A 6,373-nucleotide genomic window follows, 5' to 3' on the forward strand; every position below is an offset into this window, starting at 1 on the left:
CCTTCCCCCTTAGGAATCAATTTAAAATCCTCCTGATGAAGTTCTCCATGCTGTAGCCAAACATGTTCTTCCCAGTCCTTGTGAGGTGCAACCCATCGCTTGCCAGCAGTCCATCTTCCAGGAAGTGTAGCCCATGGTCCCAGAATCCAAATCTCTATCGTGTTGGCACCACCTTCGTAGCCAGTCATTCTTCCAGAGTATTTTCCCCCCTTCTAATCCTCTTCTAAGTACTGGAAGGAGAGATGAGAAAACTCTCTGGGCCCCAACGTCCTTGAATTTCCTTCCCAGAGCTTCAACGTCTGACATGATTTCATTGTAGCTCTGCTTGGCAGTAACACTCATTCCCACATGGATGAAAATCCTCTCCAAACTGAGTGAATGGGCAGAAAAATGGCAAATGCAATTCAATATAAACAAGTGTAAAATTATGTATATTGGAGCAAAAAATCTTAATTTCACATATACACTCATGGGGTCTGAACTGGCGGTGACCGACCAGGAGAGAGACCTCGGGGTTGTAGTGGACAGCACGATGAAAATGTTGACCCGGTGTGCGGCAGCTGTGAAAAAGGCAAATTCCATGCTAGCGATAATTAGGAAAGGTATTGAAAATAAAACAGCCGATATCATAATGCCGTTGTATAAATCTATGGTGCGGCCGCATTTGGAATACTGTGTACAGTTCTGGTCACCTCATCTCAAAAAGGATATTATAGAGTTGGAAAAGGTTCACTGCTGCAGATCACGGAACGGGAGTACTACCCTCCCACCCTAAGGAGGAGCCGTTCAGGGGCCCCTTTGTGCTGCAGGGGCCCTCAGCCAGGACCCGAACTGGCTGCCCTCTGGCACCGGCCCTGATGGAATATCAATGTAATCTTAAAATAAAATAAACAATAAATAACATCAGGAGAATATTCAATGTCAACATTCACAGATGTTTTGAGGGAGAAAATTCATTTCAGCTCATTCCATTTACTATGACTTATACCCCCCTTTCCTCGAAGGAGCTGGAAGCAGCATATATTGTTCTCCTTCCCATTTGATCCTCATAACAACCCTTCAAGGTAGACTAGGCAAAGAGATAGTGAATGACTTAAGGTTACCCAGTGGGCTTCATGGCTGAGTGGGGATTTGAATCTGGATCTCAGTACTCCATCACTGAACATGATCAATGCTCTTGGATTCTCTATGGGGAAAACTACCAAACTCCATGTCCTTTAAATTGCCTCCACCCAGCTGCTATTAGCAATGGAAAGCAGAATGGGGTGAGGAACGGGGCAAGTACCCTACAGGAATTTATCATTCCCTTCCTTGGCAGCCAAAAATAGTTTCTGGGGTGAGGGGGACTGAAGTAGAAAGACTAGCATGGAGGTTAACTCCCCATCTCCCAGAGCTGTTGCCCTGATCCAAATCTCTCCCCCCTACCGAGGTGATTGCAGATCTCCTGTGCTCAGCTCTGATACTCCCATTTTACGGGTGAGTATCTGAAGGCCAACACCGCTCAGAAAAGTCGGAATAAACTGTTCAGCCCAGCTCCCCAATTGCCATCTGTCCAATGAAATGACCCACATTGAGTGGGTTTTATAATCATGCTCTTGGCTGGGTGCCACGCACCTTGTCTAGAATGTGTCCTAAAGTATGCACATTTTGACAATCAAATCTTAAGGAAACGTTAAGGTTAATAAAAGTCGATGTAGCCTTGTGGGGATGAATCTAATGCAAGCAGTCAAGTTTCTTGCAAGCAGAACTTTGCAAGCTGGGCACATCAGCAAGTTGCCTGAAGGGGAGGGAGGGTGTCAGTTCACGGGCCTCAGCTGATGACCTCAGTTGGCTCCAGGCTGGCACGAGGCGTTGCATAATTAAAACAAAGGCCCAAAAGGCTCCATTTCTTGCTTGCACAATGGGGGTACAGCTTGGCTTCACCCCAGTTAGGACCTTCTGCTTAGGCACGTGTCTCAAGGAAGAGAAGGCATCCAGCAAAGCTTAGGAAGGAACAAAAATTAATAGGTCACTTTGCAAGAAGAGTGAAAGGAAGAAGATGACACCACCACCACCCAGTTGCTGGTGTGATGCTTTCCCCATTATCATGTGATGCAGAAGATCCCCAAGTGCCATTTGTGCTGAGAACCATAAGCAACAAGCCTGAAAGGGCAGACAGGCTAGGCAAGGCCCAAAGTGCATAACCATTCAGCCTGGAGCTGTCGTCTGGGATCCCTGTGCATGCCATCTGTCTCCTTGGGTTCAGCTGATCAGATGCAGGCGGCCTGTGATGCAGACATGCAGGATCCAGTTTTCTGAATGCCTCTGCAACTAAACCTAGCTTTCCAGGGATGTCCTGTGGCACACAAGTGGCAGGCAGCATCAGGGGATACTTGCATGTGTGAAGAAGCCACCACAGATCACAGAAGGTACTTTCATGTCATCTCACATCCTGCTGAACACAACGCTTTCCAATGATAGCTGTTCACCTGCTCCACTTAAAGTTTTGTCTGCCCGGCTCACACATGCATGGACCCCACTTGATCAATGGCAAGCTCAGTGTGTGAACTGATGCCACCAAAAAAGCATTGCATTTGATATGAAAATATCTGTGGCAACCCATTCACACATGCAAGTCATCAGATGCATGTGTGAACCAGCCCCACTGATGTCATGCACAGCTTCCCCATGATCAACTACAATCCCAAAATCCTTTTCGCATGTGCTGCTAAGCCCATACTGTGCGTCTGATTGATTCTGTTGTCTAACTGCATAGCTTCCTATTTGTCTCATGTTGAATTGCATTTTGTTGGTTTCAGCCCAGTTTTCTATTCTGGCCCTCCCAGTTTTGTATTTATACGTTTGTTTGAAGCATTTCTGTCTTCTCCTCCAACTGTTTGTATCCAAGGTAGCTTTAGAAAGTATTTTGACATTGTTTTAAGAAGGCCATTTGCTTTTTCTTTCTGCCTTGACTGCCACAGGCAGCTGCTATTTTTAGTGCTCAGATGTTTTAAAAACAGCAACCTGGAAATGTCTCTGGATTTTTAGAGTGTTTATCATCTCTTGATGTTCTAGAGTGACTAATTAAATAGCCTCTGGTCTTCAAGCCCCCACCTGACTTTTCAGGAACTCCCTAGAAACATTCCTTTGGGTGCCTCCCATAGGCTATTATTTACTCTATCTATTTACATTTCTCAGTACTTACCAGTCCCAAGGAGCCAAGGGCTGCTGGCTCTTCTCCTACTCAACTAAGCAAACAGCCATCCCACTTTCCTCCAGAGATCAACGGGAAATATAGCCAGCCTTTGCAAAACATGCGGCCATCCATCCATGCGGAACTTAAACCAGAACAGCTGCAAAAAGCCAGTGACAGGCAACTATCCAATGCACCTGCTGATGAAATGATGAGGGGTGCTGGTGATGGCCACTCATTGAGGGAATGAACAAATTCATGAAGAAGATGACCAGCTCAAGGGCATCAGCCATGACAGCTGAATGTACCCTTCTCCAACCTGGTGCCCTCTGCATGTTTTGGACAACAACTCCCATCAGCTCCAGCCAAAGCAGCTGATGGGGCTGATGGGAGTTGTAGTGCGAAACATCCAGAGGGCATCAGGTTGAGGAAGACTAGCTAAGTGAAACCACCATGTCCAGAAGCAGTCTACCTCTGCATACCAGTTGCTGGTGGAGGGCAGTGTATCTTCATGCCCTGAATGTTGGCTTCCTAGAAGCGTCTGGCTGGCCTTGCACTGGTGGAAGCAGCACACTAGATTTGATGAACCCACCTTGGTCTGATCTTCATGCAAAGACAAACAGAAAACTTTTACCTTGGAAGCAGGCTTGCCAGTGAACAAGGCCATTTTCAGACTAGATGTGTGGATTATTCCGTATTGGGTGCACCAGTTATTACAAAATAATCAAAACAACAATTGGCTGCAACCCAATTAAATAAATGCTAATCAGTGAGGGATATGAGTTGAGGAATCCAATGAATGGATCTGCCTTCTAGGCAGATCCACACCATACATCTAAAGCACATCCAATGCACATTTAAAGCACATGACTTCCCCCAAAGAATTCTGGGAACTGTTGTTTCCCTCTCACAAAGCTACAAATACCCATCAACCTTAGCAAACTACAGTTCCCATGATTCTTTGGGGGAAATCATGTGCTTCAAATTGTGTTGGATATTGTGTATGCGTAAAAGCAACCATTCTGCAGCAAGAAAGGGCCTCCTTTTGTAGACTCTAGCATGTGTTGGAGCAGGCATCACCTTTGCGGAGGCATTCCTTTCAACAAAAGAGAAAAAAAGAAGTGCCTATTATTCAGAAGAAGAGTTTTTTTGCCACCCAAATTACTTACCTTTTTTAAAAAAATTACACTTTTTGTGTTTGCCATTCAATAATTTTTTTAAACACTTTTTTCAAAAATGTTGCCCAGTTAATTAAAGACACTTTTTCAGTTGCATGGGTCTTTGATTGATGGATCTCACCAATTATAATCAATGAACTTTCCTATCCTGTGTTCTGCAGTTCTGTGGACTGATACTGGGAAATCCAAAGAGGACAGGTGGCTAAATGGAGGCTCCATCTCCTTCCCCAAGGAAAGATCCGGTGTGTGCTGATAATACTACCCTCCCAGCCTTTGTAGAACTGTGTCTCTCTCCCCACCCTCCAAGCCTTATTATCCCTCTTCCTTAATTAATGGTAACCAAGAAACTACTTCCAGAGGTCACTAGAGAAAAACTACTAATTAAGCCTGAAAAACAAGAGTTGAAGAGGATGAAAAGATGATAGTTTATTAATTTACATACGTCTCAAGGCAATTTCCAGAGTTACCATTAAAAAAAACCCTAGGAAAAATAGTTTTAAAAACAGTACAAAATGTCCTGCTCCAAGTTCCTATGGAGCAGGATTCTGATGGGGGGGGGCGGGGGACGGCAGGGGGAGAAACTCTCCTGCAGAACACAGTGACCTGCGGCGAATTAGCCACTTGGCTGATTTATATAGTTGAGGTGAAGTGACCAATCATATCCATCAAGTTATTGTACAGCAGCACCCAGGGGAAGCATGGTGCTTACTACCAGTGCCCAGTCACAGATGTTTTTAAGACGCCCTCCAGATCTGAGATTTTAGATGTCTGCTTTCTACCTCATCCATATAGATCAGCCAAGTGGCTAATTTTTGGTGACAAACTGAGAGTTAGAAATTCTTTGACCACTGGGGGTCAAGGTCACATTTGATCTATAGTGATTTGTTTGTCACATTAGTTTAATGTATAGGCATCATTTTGGATGATTCTATATCATTACAATTTAGTAACTGTATTCATTTTTATTGTCTGGTTGTTTTTTGTGGGGTTAAAATTATTTTTTTACTTGTGTATGCATTTTAGCAGATTTTTTATACATTTTTGTTCTCACTCAGGTCTGTGTCTGACTACATGTCTAATTAATTACGACTGCCAACTTTTCCCCCCCAAGCATCTTTCTTGTACATCTTTTTAACAGCTGCTTGATGTGGCGTCATGAGAAGCGTCACCAGCTGATTCCTGCAGATCAAGATGCAAGAGCAGGCCAGGCAGGATGAGTGTTTTTCTGGCCAGCTGGCAAACCTGACTACTCAGAACCAAATCCTTACCCACTGGCCCACACTCCATTCCTTTTCTTTATCCCTGTTCATTTCTTTCTTTCTTTTCCATTATCCTCCTTTCTTAAAAACCCACAAACGGACAAACTCTATGACCTTCTGAACAAAAAGTAAAATGGATATCCAAAGAACTCCCCACTACCTCAAAGCCCTTGGATAATGTTGTTCATGTAAATAAACACTCCTGTGCTATCACCCAGAGGTAGTTAAGTAGACCATAATCTTTGCCCTTTACTTAAGTCTTATCAAGAAGATAAAACTCAACATTTTATTGCAATATGTAGCACTTGACACAAACATAGTTCAATAACCTCTTTGAAAAAGGAGACTCAAGGACACATGAGATTCACCTCCAGCATGGTGGTCTACCATAATCATATACAATGTAGGAGCTGGGTATTGCTGAGCCTATTTATCTGTCCGCCTTTGCCATCTGAACTGCATTCCCAGGGTGGACATAAGGAGGACCATCAGAAAGCTGGGAGGCACCAGTGTGCATTTGGGGAATGGGAAGTAGAGCTGAAATTCACCAGCATTGCCTGTTTTAAATTCAGTCTTGAACTTTGTATTTAGGATGTGTGGTTTTATACCTCAGAGTCTGAACTGCACATGGATTGATTTTGGGAAGCATCAAATAAGGCTTCTAATAAGTTGCTAGCTGTCCAGTCCTAAGCACAACTGCATGCTGGACATGCAAGACTGTTAAATATTAAATGCCAAGTACAGTCAGATGCTAAAGTTGTTAA

This window comes from Rhineura floridana, chromosome 12 (assembly GCF_030035675.1).
Source record: "Rhineura floridana isolate rRhiFlo1 chromosome 12, rRhiFlo1.hap2, whole genome shotgun sequence".
NCBI classification, from domain to species: domain Eukaryota; kingdom Metazoa; phylum Chordata; class Lepidosauria; order Squamata; family Rhineuridae; genus Rhineura; species Rhineura floridana.